Raw genomic sequence first — 15,760 nt, 5'->3', positions numbered from 1 at the left:
TTTGTAGATACAGACAAGAAAAATAAAACTGTATAGAAACATTACCAACCTGAAACTTAGAGCCAGTAAGCACTGAATCCTTCTGCAAAGCATCTTCAGATGTAAACAGTCAGCACTGGCACATGGAAACTGTGAGCCTGGTTCCTTGTTGTGTCTTACTTTGTTAAGACACCAAAATTTCAAGGCTGGCAATCATAAAGGGTGTTAATGATATGTGAAGAAACAAATAGGGACTAGAATAAAGTTTTCAGAAGTCAGCTTACATTGTTTGTTTCTGACTTCGAGGTCTGGAAATAGCCACTGCAAATTCAGGGAACACACTCGGCTCCTTAAGGTCCCCAAGACTTTGAGGAAACCTTGTCCTCTCTCTCCACTACTCTCACCCTCCATACTTCAGCTGTTTCCTTCTCCACGTCTTTCTAGCCAGGAGGAGCTGGGTACAATTTCCATCCATTCAGTTCCTTAGTTGACAGCAGCCTCTGTGCCCCAAAGAATGCTTGGTTTTCCTCCCATACCAGATACCTGGCATCCAGGAAAAAGCTGTTTCTTGCCAGCACTTCCAGTTCTGATGCAAGCCTGGACCCCCTCTAGAAAGGAGGGTAACTGGGGGCTGAAGAGCAGGCTGATGATTGTGGCCTTACTCACACTCTGTCGGGTTCATGAACTGATAATGTAAGTGAGAATAAAAGCGTTTTCTCTTGGTTTTTATCCAAGTTCTGAGTCCCCAGTGCATTTTATTATATGATGCACTAAACTGTGGGATGAATTTAAAATGTGGTGTCGTGCTGGGGCTAACTTCTATGTGAGAGATGAGACTCTTCCATTTTTAGCTCAACACAAACGAAACGTGGCCAGTGGAAGTCTAGCTAAAATTTGTTGTCATGTAATGTAATATGCCTGCACACACAGAGGTGTGCAGGACTCAGCAGTACACAAACAACAGCCATGTAGCAGAGACTAAATGCTGACTCCCAGTACAGCAACAAAGGTTTCTGCCTGGCAGGTAAGTGAACCAACAAAAAGAAATTGGAGCTTCAAGTGCAGTTTATTTTTTCCAATTAAAAATTAATGCAGTGAGTTGATGTTTTCGCGTCAGATTGCTCATAGTTCGAACTCTGCTTGCCCATTTTCATCAGCTAATATTTTATAAAACCTTTTTCAGTCAGCACAATATCATTTATGGGCTCTGAAGAGCAAACGAGCACTAACTCCTAGTCTACACCCACAGCTCTTTTTAAGAAATCATATTTGTCTCAAATGAGAGAACAGCTTTACTTAAAAACAACACTAAAAACTAATGTGGGAATGAGAACTTACAGCTGTCAGCATTTACGTAACCTCACAAGACCCGATTTGTCTTAATTTATAATCTTGCTGTATGGAGAAACACATTTTTGTTTTTCTGTTTCAAATTTGAACAACTGGATGCTTGGATATACGCGGCACTTGGGCAGGAGATGTGCTGCCTTTAACATGTTTTAACATGAGCTGCATCTCCAGTTCCTTCCTGTTACCTTCTTTTGGGTGTTATTTTGTGACAAGTGTGGGACTTTAGACTGGTTTTGACAGATCTTACTCTAGCAAAAGGATAAATCCATCCTGATTCAAGGAAGTACTCTCTTTAGCATATCTACAACTTGGATTCAGTGGCTAAATTATCAGTTTCCTTAGAAAAGACCAGCTCCTGACAGTCTGATCCTGTGCTTCCTGAGGGGTCACTGAAAGCCTGTAGTCATGTCCTATGAAATGCATGCTTCAGTCATTCAATAAAGGCTCTAAGCTCAGCAATATTTTAGTATTTTATCCTTCAAAAACATAACTTCATGGTAGGAATAGATAAAATAGGCACTTTTTTTTTTTTTTTTAATTCCAAAAATGCTAAGAAATAGCTTTTTAAAACTGCAGCTCTTAACTTGCCATAAGCACCAGAGTTCAACTGGCAGCATGTGGGGCTGACAGGCTTTGGAAGTGGATGTACCAAGAAGGGCAGGCATCCACCCCTGCATGCTGAGAAAGCATGGAAAATAATAGAGAAGAAGCTTTTATTTAAAAAAAAAAAAAAAAAAAAGGCAGGGGGGCTGTTTAGTAGATGGGAGGTTCAATAGCTGCATGAAATACGAACTCTATACCATGGAGCAGTATTGTGTGTTTTTTTACTCAGTCCACAACATTTGGCATGCTATCTTATTACACATGATAATCACTGTTATGGAAGACTCAGCTTATGGACGCTGGCAGCTGAAGAGAGGAGTTATGCAGATGACTTCACACTGTTTAGAATTTCTGCATTTGGGGAATATTACAGAATTGCTAACAAATTAGTCCTTTTTAATTGTAGTGGCATGTATTTTATTTCCTGGCCCAGCATGCCCATGCTTATTCATAGCACACCAAAAGAATTGCAGTTTTTTTTTTTTCTTTTGAATGCAAACAGCATGAAGAAAGATGCTTTTCTAGACATCAAAGGTAATGAAGTCAAAATGACCAGCAAACAACAGAAATCTGAATATTGGCCTGTTTTATACCTTTAATGATAACAAGACCAGCTATTACAGAAAACAGAGGAAAAAGGGGAGAGGGGACTTGCCCACAGTTTGTATTTATAGGACAACAAGTTGGCTGAAAAATTGTAATCGGGACTACAAAGTGGTGAAATTAGCATTTTTGGACCTCAGTACAAGGATGATGTGGTAATTTAGACAATAGTTTGGATAAGACGTTAGGCACTTCAGTCTGTTCTGGCACAGAGTGACTTCTGTAGTGTTTCACCTCTCAGATCTCTCCATAACCTTACTGAAACACAGATTTGGACATGGGAGTCACTTAGCTGTAGCCATGCCTCCAGAGAAGCACAGCAAACCAGCAGTTTGGAGTAGGAAGTTAAATATATCATGGGAAACTCTGAGGGACTGTAAAGGCAGAGGGTAATCTCTTCCATGGGATGGGAATGGGGCATACCAGCTGTCTGGTAGCTAAAATGTATCAGCCTGCTTTTGTTGTGCCCTCTTGCCAAATACTGGGTTTAACCAGAATGAGGGAAAAAAAAACAAACATATCTATATGCACCTGATGCGTCAGGAATGTAAATCCAGACTACATGCAAGATTGGGAAAGGGGATTGTGCAGCTGCTGATGGGTCTCTCAGAAAACGAACATCGGTCTTGGGACAAAAAGCCCTGGATCTTCTGAGGCTTAGGACACGAGTATCACAGAGGGATACTTCAAGCAGGCTGCTCCTTTGTTGCCTTGCCCCCTAGATGACAGCTCTAATTTCCAGAAGCGTTCGGCATCCAAGAATTCTCATTTGAGTCAGTAGGAAAGGGCAAGTGTTGCAGTTTGGAGTTAGGATTATGAATTAAGTGCTTAAACATGGGTGTAACAAGCTTTCCAAGTTCTTAAAAAAAATAATGGTCAGTTTTATACTGGTCACAGATAACAGCGCAGGCACAGTCTCTGGGCTTTGGATAACGGCTGCAGCTCCAGCAAATCCTGCATCATCACTGTTGGAAGGCTTGGCAAGAGTGTTTTAAAGAGGAGGCTCGATCTAAGAGTGAAAGTCTGCATGTTTACAGGAACTCTGATCCAGCTTCCACTGGCATCAATGCGAATTTTAGCACTGAATTTGTTGGTTTCTCATCCAAATCGTGCAGTTTTTATCCTTTTCTCGTGCATTCATTTTTTCTTTTCTTTGGCAAGGTCTGAGATATGAGCATATAATGGCTACCAAACTGTCTCTTTCCACCTCTTTCCTGGATCTGTCTGTCTCTTTTGAGATTATCTTGAACTTTGTAGACTCTGTAGTTTGCAGCTTTTCAGATTCACTGACTGAAAAGAGCGTAGAAAGAGTTTCAAGCACAAAACCGTAACTGTGAAAGCAGCTTAAGAATACCGAGCAGGCTTTAATATGTGCAGGTATTAACGAGAACAAAAACAGGATGGAGGACTTGTGTGTAGGCACTGTTAAGTTTAACCTAGAAAAAAGTGAATATATTGCTCATGCATTGAGCCACTAGGACATGACAATGGTAAAATGCCACTAGGACTAGTTAGGTTTACACGAATAACAGTGACTCATGCAAATGCAGCAGATCAGATTTCTCTCTGCTGTACCCCAGGACAACTCTGTTGGCTTCGCTCCTTCCAACTACAACAGTGCTCTTTTGGTTGGGCGTGCTTATAAATCATTTGAGTTATGCTGGTTAAAACTGAAATAACATTGATGTAAGCGGGACCTTTCACTTCAAATTGAGATGGCAAAATATGTTCAGCCTCTTGAGAGGAAATGACAATGAGCTATGGCATACTAAAGGAAAGCTGAGCATTGTAGCTCTTGGGATCCCATTGAGAAGCTCTTTGTAAGGCCATAGCCTCTCACTTCATATTTTCCAGTGTCCAGACTGACTTTAATTCCGTTCAAAAGAAGGACGCTCAGACTTTTATTTTCCCTGCAAGTTTGCCTTCTCCTTTCTCTCACTTCCACAAAGAATGTTACCTCAGAAACATTAAATGGGAAACATGTGCTGCAGGGTTAATGGTATTGCTGCTTTGTAAGGTCAGCTCCAAAGTCTCAACATAAAGGCTTTGTTAATCTAAAGTGAAATAAAAGCAGCTGTCATAAAGCATGTGATATATAAACTCTCATTTAAAGTTGTATTACATTTCTCTTATTATTTTTAATAGTCTGGATGGAGAGAGAGAAAAATATTTATTGAAAGGATAAAAAGCAACACTTCTCTAAATGGCCCTCCTCAAGAAAGGGAGACAAGCATTTTGTCACCCGTAGAAAGACGCAATTGTGAGGTGCCTTTTTGCCCCCGGTACTCATTTCTCCCAGGGCATGCATTTTGTGTACAAAAGGACAAGGAGCGACGATGTGCTGTAAGTGAGCACAGCAGGTAAGATAAAGCAATTTCACAGCTTTTTCAAGAACAAACGTTTTTCTCCTCTCAATAAGTTCTTGTTCTGTCCCTTCCAGTCAGGGATTTAATTTTGGTTGGTGGTGCCACAGGAAGGCGTTCTTCCATACCCCTGCTTTATTCGAGACTTGTGGTTGAGGTTACACAAAACCAGGTGGTGCTGGTTGTGTCCTGAAGTTTCTATGTGTCGATGGCTACTGGTTTTCTCAGCAAATTTAAGTTGCTTTTGTCTTCTACAGACTCCTCTGGTGCCTACGTTGTATCTCGTTAAGACTAATGCAATTGGCGACAATGAATCCTTGCTAAAAATGATCATTTGCTGTGTTGGAACAGCTTCGGATGTTGCACCTGAGGCCCAAAGGATGTGGTTCGCATCGCAGAAGTTTCATTTTGGATCTGCGATGGGGAAAAGGCAGTGGCCTTTCTAGGTTGCTTGACAGACAGCTGCAGCTGTGAAATCCCGAGATTCCTACCTGCCAGAACGGGGAGCCAGTAGTTGCTAGATCTGAACGCTCATCCTGATGTTTTTCATTTGGGGATTGTACAGCTTGTAAGATACACGATGTTTCGGTTAGGTATAGATATCAAGGGAAAAGTTGCTTCTTTTTTAGAGCTGCGGGTCAGTGTGTGTCTGATTCTTCTCACTGAAAATCCTTTTGGAAAGGTGTGTATTAAAAGCAGGATCCTCAGACGTAACTTGAAGGCCAAACTACTTCGGCAAGAAACTAAAAGTTCTTGAAAAAGTTAAACTGCGAAACTTAAAACACAAACTGTGCATGAAAGCGTTGGTTATGAACTTTTTCTGAGATGCTGATGATCATTTGGCCACATTAAATGTCATTATGGAAGAGCATACAAATGTGGGAGAAGTTTCTAAGATGTTGGTTTGGCAACGTGCCTTTTAGTGTGTCTCAATAGGAAAAGAAATAACTGAGGAAAGCTTAAGCTGTATTTGGTTTGCTGCCTTGCTAGTCCTCATTGAGGCTGTTACCTTCACAGTTAGAAAACTTCTTAGTGAGCAATGACTAAGTTAGTTGTGATGCAGCAATATAGTCTTTGGATAGTTTAGTCATCAATTAAAAAAATAAAATGTTGGCACTCTACATAGAAAAATAAAGACGACAATGGTATTAGTAGAAAACTAACAGTTCTATGACTTGTAAGCAACACGGTGCTTTTCCTTAGTTTCACCTGTCTATCCATTTTCCTAACTTCAAAATTAATTCCTGGCTGTATTCTGTTTAATATATTTTGTATTTTCCCTCACCTGCAGAAAAAAAAAAACAAAACACTTTCAGGATTCATAGTAGATCTCTTTAGCCAAGTGTAATGCTAAGGTAGTATAGAAAAAAATCATTTTCAGTGTTCAGTTATAACTGCTCTTTGGAGAGCCTGTGTCCATCTCATAACATACATCTTATGCTACTTGTTTTGGTGGACTTTAACTGGAATATCCTCAAATCTCTTTTATAACTCTTTTGGATATCTCTTTCTCTTTTTTTTTTTTTTTTTTTCATTTACTTCATTTTTTTTTTAAATCACAGTTTCTCTTTTTACAGTTGTTCAAGAAATCAGAAACCTTATTAAAAACTGTCAAAATGGAAAAAACATGTTCTGTGAAGCCAGAATATCTGTCTTAAGTGTTTTTATGGTCCATTCTTCCTTTTACACAAGATCAAAGCATCAAGGGACAAGAAAATAGGGTGAGAAAAGTCAATTCAAGCTTGCAGAAATTGTGCTCTGGCCAAATATTTATCCTGTGATTCATCAAAAATGTTGCAAAATATAGTACTGGACTTTTAATGATCTAAGGTTTCACTGCCAGTTCTTGTAGGACATCCTGTTCTGGTGCAGTGCTTAAAAAAAAAAGGCAAGTAAATGCATTAGGTTGAAGCGTAGTTTGGAGAGACCTGGAAGCACCTAATGGATGGGCATACGCCATCAAGAAACAGTGGTTTATGAAAGAATGTAAATATTTATATTCATGGTGGTAAAAGGCTTGCATTTAAATTGATATTAGAGAAATTTCTCATAATGGAGTGAGTTCCCGTTTCTGCTCTGAAAATAAAAGGAGTTCTTCAAGAGCGAGGCAAGTTCTGAGAAGTCGCCGCACAGGGATGCCGAGTCACACCTCACACGTCAATTCTGCTGAAAGAAAAGAGGAGACTTCAGAATTTTAACTGACAAGATGGTGAGCAACTGATTGCTTGTTAAAGGACGCCGAATGTGTGGGACAGAAGGATGCACCAGGGAAGCAAGCAGATCTGGAGCTCAAGCAAGACGCAGCGATAGCAGAAACAGTAAAGAAAACAAGGTAAGGCTAAGGTGCAACAGTCAATATATCAAAGAATTTGAAGGACAGAATAATTTAGAATTCCAGTCAAGGTCTGTATAGCTGTTTATGAAGTACATTTGAAAGATGTTCGCATGAAATCTACCGTTTTGCTGAACTTTCACTTGTACAAACCATTAACAGAGAAGGGTCTGTTCCAACATTTTTTTCCTATCATGAATTGCTGTATTCTAGCTGCACCCTTGTTCCTTCTGAAGGTGGCTACCTTTCAGGAATTGACCTGTGTTTTTTATATGTATATAAGGAGTAATGGTACAAGAGGAGCTCAGTCTGAAAGAAAGGGGGCCTTGCAGGTCTTCAGCTCCTGAGGCAAAGTGCTCTGAATGAAAAAGCTGAAGCCAGCCCAAACCCCACTGTTTGTCAGCCTTACACACAGGTACTTCCATCGTCTTTCCTAATAGACCATGTATCAAAAACTTAATTTAAAAACAAAGAAGCAGAGCATATGCTCTACCATATAACTTATATGTTAATGAGATTAGCATATAGACAGAAAAAAGGTGGATGTGAAGAGCTAAATTCAGGAATTATTGTTGTTGTTGCTGCTTAAAGGAGAACCTTGAGCGAAGATAAGTCTGGCTAACAAAGCATAGGATGCCTCTTATTTGAACTGTGTGTCATGTGTCTGTGTCCACAGCTCAATGTACAATTTTAAAACTGATCCATAAACTTTTTTTTCATGGGATGGTCTTAAATGTGAGAATACACAGTTGGCTGTAATGGACTGTACTGTACAACCACATATAACCACAAAGGTTATGTACTAATGAAGGTATAAAATACAGAACGAACTTGGAATGAAATGCATGGGAACATTTTGGCTCTCACAATACATGGAAAAGGGCAAGCAGAATTGTCTCTGGTGAAACATGAAGGAAATTATGTAACTGAAATTTTAAACATACAAGTTTCTTGGCTTCTCCTCCTTCCAGGATTACTGAGGTAATGAAGACGGGATTCTACTCGTACTTTTCAAAATGCTATTAATGTCATTCCTGATCTCTGATGGAAATAACTCTACTGACTCTTGATGGGCTATTCATTTCTTTTGGAGCTGTAAAACACTGACTGTTTGCAATCATCTTAAAAATTTCCTTTCTCACTCACTCCAGGAGAGAATTTCCAGTAAAAAAAAAAAATCAAGCCCAGCACAGCGTATGCTTACTTATGACATCTAAGCAAGGAGAAACATCCACTCTCTGTAATGTGACTAGAACTGCAGAGAAAAGGGAAAAGGCTGCTCCATGGCGCTCAGCCTCCTCTTTAGTGCTGCTTTTGCAGCATTTCGCACTCTAACAAATGTTAATATGTCATCTTTGCCTTGTTGTTAAAAAGCATCAATGCAATTCACACAGGTCACGCATCAAGACAATTCAAGTACAGGTTGAATAGTTCTAGAGCTCTGAGAGGAAAAACCCCTCTCTACACTTTTGGAAGAAACAGCATTTTTAGTACTCCTGCAAATAAAACAGTAGAAAGAAAATGTTTTGCGATGCATGGAGATGTAACAGCTGTAAAGCCTTGTTGATATGATGCTGTTATCTTTCCGAACTGGCAAAACCTGGTGGTGAGTGGTGATTAGGCTTTGATTTGTAGCACCTGTGCTATGTAGGTGATGGCATCCAAACAGGGGGAACACCTGTGAGCTGCTTGCATACCATAGGAAGGTTTTGTTCCCTCATTTGAGAATGCGTGGGGTAAGCATAGGTCTGCTCTGTGGGAGTTTTCTTCAAAAAAGCATGCTAGCTCTTGGTTTTACAGTTATTTTAGTTTTCCTACACTGCGAAGCTAAGAGAGAAACTGACCTCTGATGAGCAGCAGCGTGCGGTTTCCTGTGCTGCCTAATGGAGGTGAGTGACTGGCTGCCAAAGGGAAGCGAGGGGTGTTAATTAATTAAGTTACAGCAAGGCGATTTCCACATGGTGGATGGGGAAAAGAGGAGGTAGACTGGGATAGTGGAAAAAGGGTAGTGCTTGGTAGGCTAAGCGGATGAAATCCTGGTCCTTATTTATAGCTGTGCAGAAGGGTTTGGGCAGCTCTGGAGCAGTTTCTGTATTTCTTGCTACAGCTTACCTGGGGAAGAGGCATTTGTACCTGCTTGTGTTAATATGTCTGTGTCCTTTTGCTGCTCTGTTGGATGTGTTGAAATTTCCAGAGCTTGCTGCTGTTTTCTGGACAGTCTAAATCTGATTAGCAAAGCTAGTTCTTATTAAAGTTTGGGAGTATTTTAATGAAGTATTTCCAGAAAACTACTGCTGTCTCTGCGCCTGCTTAAGAAATTCAGCCACTCTCTCCTACCAGGTACCTTCAGTCTCTAGAGCTTTGTCCTGGGGTGGGCTTTGTGGTCACAAGTACACACAGCTCTGCAGCGTGCTTCATATCTGCTGATAAGTAAGGAAGAGAAGGTTGGAGATGCTGTGTCCAAATTGTTTAAATATAAACAGTTGGTGTTTGGCACTGCAGACCTTGTAGGTTGCAGTCCATCTTGGCCATCGGGGAGCTGGAGGTGCCTGAAAAGAGGTCAAAACCAAGAAGAAAATCACACTGGTGACTGTGGAGGCTAGAGCTTTTCCAGAGGTTCCTCTTCTTTGTTCATGCTGATCTTAAAATGCCACATCTGATGGGAACTGGTTGAAGTGCTGTGTTTTTTCATTCCTATATTCTGTTCACTTTGAGTTTATGCAAATATGCCAGCCTCACAAGTGGTTTTATTTTTTTTTTCCTCATTCTCATGAGGAAGAAAGAATTTCACCAATTCGAAAAAAAGTTAGAGTGGGTAATTTTAAGTTGAAGTAAGCTAGTCTAACCACTGAAACAGCCCTTACTCAGGATAAAATTGCCCTAATGGGAAGCCCAGCGCTAGATAGTGGCAGGATAAGGCAGGTGTGGTGGCGATTAGAGGCTGAAAGTGAAGCGTAGCTCCGCTGCATCAGTGGATCATCCTAACTGCAGGAGGCAGAGCATCAGCTGGTCCCAGTTAGCGTGGGGCTGTGTGCCTCCAGCTGGCTTGCTGCCTGGCACACGCCTGTGCCGTAACAAGAGACAGGCAGGACTTAGGAGCACATTAGGAGACAATTTGACACAGAGCTGTGCAGGCAGCGCAGAAGATGAAACAGGGAGTTTTAGAGGTAGGCGTAGAGTAAATTACCAAAGCATTTCTCTTTTTTCCATGTGTTTAATTTGAGGTCTGAGTTCATAATAAGTGATACCATGTGGGGCTTCCTTAAAGTCATACTTACCTATTGTAATCCCTTAAACGCTCCGGGATGCCTGAAGGATGAAGTCATTTTAATCTATTACCTGGAATGTACTAATCACACTCAACAAATTTTTGAGCTGCTATTAAATATTGGCGTGCTGTTCTCCCCACTCCAACCAGTGCAGGGCTGGAGATATTGCTGTTCCTGCAGCAACCCTGGCACGGACGCAGTTAGATCATGTACAGCCGTGTTTTTGGGGGATGTCGGGTGCAGAGATTGTTTTAGGCACATCTTTATGTTTGGACAACATAAATTAATAGTCCACTTTTCCCCCCTTCCATGCAATACACGATAAGCATAGTGACTGTTGCTTTTTACCAGACCACTTGTTTGGCCCTGGCTCGACTCTCAATAAACGTCTTAAAGATCTCAGTGAGGTGGTGGTGCTTAGGTTGGTAATGTGAGACAAAAGAAACTAAGTTCCGTGTTCCTAGGTCACTTTATAATGAATAGCCCTGAGAATCTGAGGAATGCAAGAGTTTTCCAATAAAAGCATCATAGTAATTGTATTAAATGAGTGAATCATACATGTCATCTTTCAAATATGCTGGAGTGGATTTTGTTAAGACTGACTGACTTGGCTAGCGGGGTAGGTATGTTTCTAAAGAATGGAGCTTAATGATAATACAGAGATCTGATCTCAAAGCTAGGTAGGGCTAGATCTTGAACATGCAAACCTTCTGGGGCATAACTGTGTAGAACCAGATGCTTTTTATTTCAGGAGATGCTGCAATGGCAGAAGTGGTTTCTGTTTTTTTTTTTTTTTTTTTTTTTTTTTTAAAAAAGTTTCCACTGTGCTTCTGACAGCCCGATGGCACTAAAAAAAATAATCAGTGAGGTTGGAAGGAGCTGAATTCAGAGCCAGTCTAACCTTTGTCAATTAAGGGAGCATAATAGCTTTCCTAGAAAATCAGGGATGCTGTGGTTGGTACAGCCACGTGCGCTGTTATCCTTCATTGCTGCCAGGTTGCATGGTTCATCAACGTTTAGACTCATGCCCATCAGGACCCCAGGGGCTTTGCAGTGGAGCTACAGGCTGCTCAGTCACTTCCCACCCTATAACACTTCAGATCCTGCACAGCTCTTCCCTTGGAAGAACAGGGCTAGGCTGCATGAGAGACAGAAGTCCTGCTCTCATTCCTGAAGAGATTGCAAATTCTGTGATTTGTGTTAATGCTCTGTCGTCTTTTCCTCTTCTAAGGCTTTCTGCTGCTTACTGATTAAAAGTAGCCCTGTTCCACCACCAAAAGGATTGCTTTTTGTGTCAGAAGGGATGATTATACAGTCTAGATCTGAGGAAGTGTTGAGAAAATTCAGATAATCTTGGGGAATGCTTTGAGGTTTTCTGAGTGAAAACCACTTCAGAAAAGAGATGCACAGGTGCACGAGCCAATTTGCAAGTGCCCAGTGCCACTTTCAGTAGTGACAAGGTTTTTCTGGTACAACTTACAATCAGGAGAAGCCCCACTGAAGTGATATCACGCAGCAAGATGTTTGAACTTATTTAGGAGCTTTTTGCCCTACTGCTTGGTTTTATGTTTCTGTTTTACTATTATTTTCCTAAGATACAGAGAATCCCATACTGATGCGTCTTAAATAATGCAGCTCAAATTTTCATCGGAATTCAGCGTCACTCACCAAAATTGGTCACTAAAGGAGATGTGCTCATACTAGTAATAAATAAATGATTGATTAATCTGAACACAAACACAGACTCCAAATACAGGTTAATAGTTAAATCCTCCTTATAATGAACTTTGTATTGCTGCAGCGTGCAGCACCTGATCCCCACCCAATGCCCTTAGAACCCAGATAATAATTTCTTCATTTGCTGTGTGCCTCCAGTGATGTTGTAACTGTGGGAATCGTTTCTGTTTTGATTTTTTCCACTTCATTTTTAAATCGTACAAAAACTCTGCTTTTTTCCTGTTTCTGTGTCTTTCAGGGGTATTTTTAGTGTAAATTCTAACACGCATTCATTGCTCAATTAGCTCCTGATGCTGAGAGGAGAGGTGTAAGCTAATTGCCCAGTGTTATTAATTTAATGAAATGTGGGAATTAATTTCTGGAAACACATCAGAAAAATATTTCATTTCATCTTCATCTGTTCTTTCTAACAACAAATGAACATCAATAATAAACAAGCCAGTACTGGTCTTGGAAAAAAATGTGAAGAATGAGAAACTACAGACCTCCCTAATAAAAAAGTCATTAAATATTTGAGTTCTACAGATCAGAATTGAAACAAACTTCTTTAATACATATTTTTATTCCTGCCCTAGCGTTGTTTATCCATTAAGATCCCTATGAATATTAATGTACATGTTGTAGGAAACACAGCCTCAAGAACCAGGAGACCTCCTGGCTTTTAATTCTTTTATTTATTTATTTATTTTGCATGACTGCAGAGAAAGAAATGCAAGAAGTAACTGAGAACAAACTTGTTGCTTGGTCCCAGGCTCCTTGGGCAGTTTTTGTTTGTATTTTTCCTGGAGCCCTTGTCCATCCACATGGAACACCATAAGGCTCTTCTGGAAGTGTTTGGAAGATTGGTTTAGGCAATAGACATTTTTTAAGGATAGTCTTTCTGCTGTTTCACCAACATGTCACGATTGGTAGCAATGTGACCATCAGATCTCTGTCCTGTGTTTCTGTGTTTACCAGATGCCATCTGAATTCAGAACTGAAAAGACTGCTGGGACCCACCTGTAGCCTGATATGCAGGGGGCTCTGCTTCCTTCTGCCCCATCCCCGTACCTCGTGGGTAGCTCAACCCTTCTCACAAGCAATTTTTTTTTTTTTTTTTTTTTTAGTGCTCTACTTTTTTACGTTCTCTTTTTGGATTGAGTTCATGATTTCCATATGCCTGGGACTGGCCTTACTCATGGTACAAGTTTTGAGGTGTCGGCCTGTAGGTGGGGTTGCCATTTCTGAAGCCTGCAGCAGTGAGTGATTTGGGCATTCTTCTCTCCAAACAGTCTTTTTTTATATTCCACCATATTCTTGAGATTTTAATCTGTAGTATGTTCCATACAAAAACATGTTTAAAATTGAACTGTTGTGGGATTTTCTTCTAAGTAGGAGCCACTTGTGATGCTCTATTTCTGTAGAAATAACTTATAGAAAACTAGGCATCTGAAGATGCTTCATGGCAGAAGGGGGATTAAAAGCAGGGCTACTGAGTCACTTTGGCAAGGGCCTATAACCAAAACAATTCTTAATGTTAATTGGCTTATTAATGGAAGCTTAAGTGTTTCTGAATTTCAAGTTCACCGTAGTACCGTTTGTTTTTTTTTTTATGCAAGCTTTTCCGTGTGATTACAGGCTTTTTATGTCACTTTCAGCCTTGTTTTGTTACAGATTTTTTTTCCTTGCACTCTTCGTTTCAGTTGTGGGCTGAGAGATTGCAAGCAAGTAGCCTTAGGACTTGAGGTGGTAGGGGAGTTCATGTTTGTGTACAGAAACCTTCTGCCTGTGAATTGGTGTCTGTATTCAATTTATCTGAAATGAGAATCAAAGTTACAAAGACACGTTTGTTTCTATTGGGTATTTCCTTTTTTTTTTTTTTTTTTTTTTTTTTTAGCATTAGAAACCTCTTACAAGCCTTGTCCCTCTGGAACAGTGCCTCTTCCAGGTCTTGAACTTGTTTCAGGATAATTTCATCTGCTGTATAAAATGTCTCCAATAACAGACTTGACGCATCTGCAAAACTGATACTTTCAAGGACTTTTGAAGGGTAAAAAACATAATGAAATTGGCACCTTCCAACGCTCAGAGAAGCCACCGAGGTGATTAAAATCATAGGCTTTTAATAAATACTAGTAAATTGGGAAATTACAAGACTATTTATCAAAGGTGATTCTTGACTGAGGTTCCTCTCTGCATATGGATCTAATCCTAACTTCTGAAAACTCTTCTTTATCCTTTTTCTCCACTCCAACCCCAAATTGTGCTCTAGAGGCTTTTGACTTAGCCAGGCACGTCAAACAATCCTACAACTGGCACTTGGGGAAGAAGGGACAGCTTAGCTCAGCAGTTAAATGCTTACAAATAAAAAGGCAAGGTGGTAGTTTTGCTGTTCTTGGAGGCTTCTTTAGTAAAACCAAAAATGTATTCTGATTTTTTGATTTCTGATTATTCTGATGTTTTGGTCGTTGTTTATAAATTGGGATTTAGGGTCAGTTATGGCCTTTTGAAAATGGTGGAGAACATGTGCTTGGTTAAACTGGTTAGTATTTAGAGAGGAATAATAATGGACAAAGTTAGCATCACTGGAGTTAAAACATTTGTCCCAATTCTGCAAAAAATCTTCCTGTGTTCCAGGGGATTTTGCAGTAGCATTTTCCCTATTCTGGTTTTAAAGTTTTTTTTTAAAGAAAAAGTATTTTTTTTTTTCCACTGAAATATGAATCTGCTTGCCAGCCCACAGCATAACTACAGATACAGCTTAGTATTGTAATGTCTCTTTCATCTTGAAAACCTTGAAAAAGCAAATGGATGAAGACTCCCAGTGTCATTGCCTTGTGTGGCAGCGTTATGAGCTACAGTGGAATATTGAGTTACTGCTGGATCCATCTAAAAGCCTGAGGAGGGCTGCACTGCTACATGGCAGTAGTCATTCCTGTAGTTCCACTAAATTCGTGGTTGTTGTCGCTAGCAAATTCTTCATGTTCATTACAGAATGTGACCTAGAGATAATCTTGCTTGTAACAAGTGAGATCAAAACTGGAGCACTTAGAACTTCAGTACTGATCAGCCCTGTTAATCTGCATACCGTGTCCTTGCCACAAGCCTGCTTTCTTGGTGGTGTTTTTTAATGAGGTTCTGCTGTTGATGCACTCAACAAAAATATTTCATTTGATAAGTTTATGTATGCATGGGAGTTGACCCACTCCATTAGAAAGGGGACCAAAAAAAAAAAAAAGCCACAGATTTTGCATTATCCAAGCTGCCTCTAGAAGGAAAGGATAGCAGCCTGTGAGGTATTTGGAGTTACTGTAGAGACCATGAACAATGCTATTTCAGCACATTGATAGGCACAAGTAGACAAACTCTACAAACACCCAGATTTCAGAGACCTCTCATTGCATTGTCCTCTGATACTAAGAGAATGGGATTAGTTAGGAACTTGACATCAAAATAAATGTTAACTACTGAAAAAAATGATGATGGTTATTGGGAATAACGTTTTTCTTTATGCTGGTAGCAAGACAGATTTAAAAAATAATAAT

General features: G+C 40.1%; 1 long non-coding RNA gene across 3 annotated transcripts in view; it reads left to right on the top strand.

Annotated features, from left to right (window-relative positions):
- Positions 1-906: 906 nt before the first annotated feature.
- LOC106017186 (uncharacterized) overlaps positions 907-15,760 on the top strand; it is a 125,640-nt gene continuing 110,786 nt past the window's right edge. For 2 of the 3 annotated variants that reach the window (XR_005265421.2, XR_005265422.2), the window contains exon 1: positions 907-1,003. This is a non-coding gene — a long non-coding RNA (uncharacterized lncRNA). Of the gene's footprint in view, positions 1,004-6,441; positions 7,231-15,760 lie in introns of those variants that run through there. The other variant, XR_011808821.1, reaches the window with a different exon arrangement.

This window comes from Anas platyrhynchos, chromosome 4 (assembly GCF_047663525.1).
Source record: "Anas platyrhynchos isolate ZD024472 breed Pekin duck chromosome 4, IASCAAS_PekinDuck_T2T, whole genome shotgun sequence".
NCBI classification, from domain to species: Eukaryota; Metazoa; Chordata; class Aves; order Anseriformes; family Anatidae; genus Anas; species Anas platyrhynchos.
Note: the sequence above shows the minus strand (reverse complement) of the source record. Positions and strands in the feature narration are given on the sequence as shown.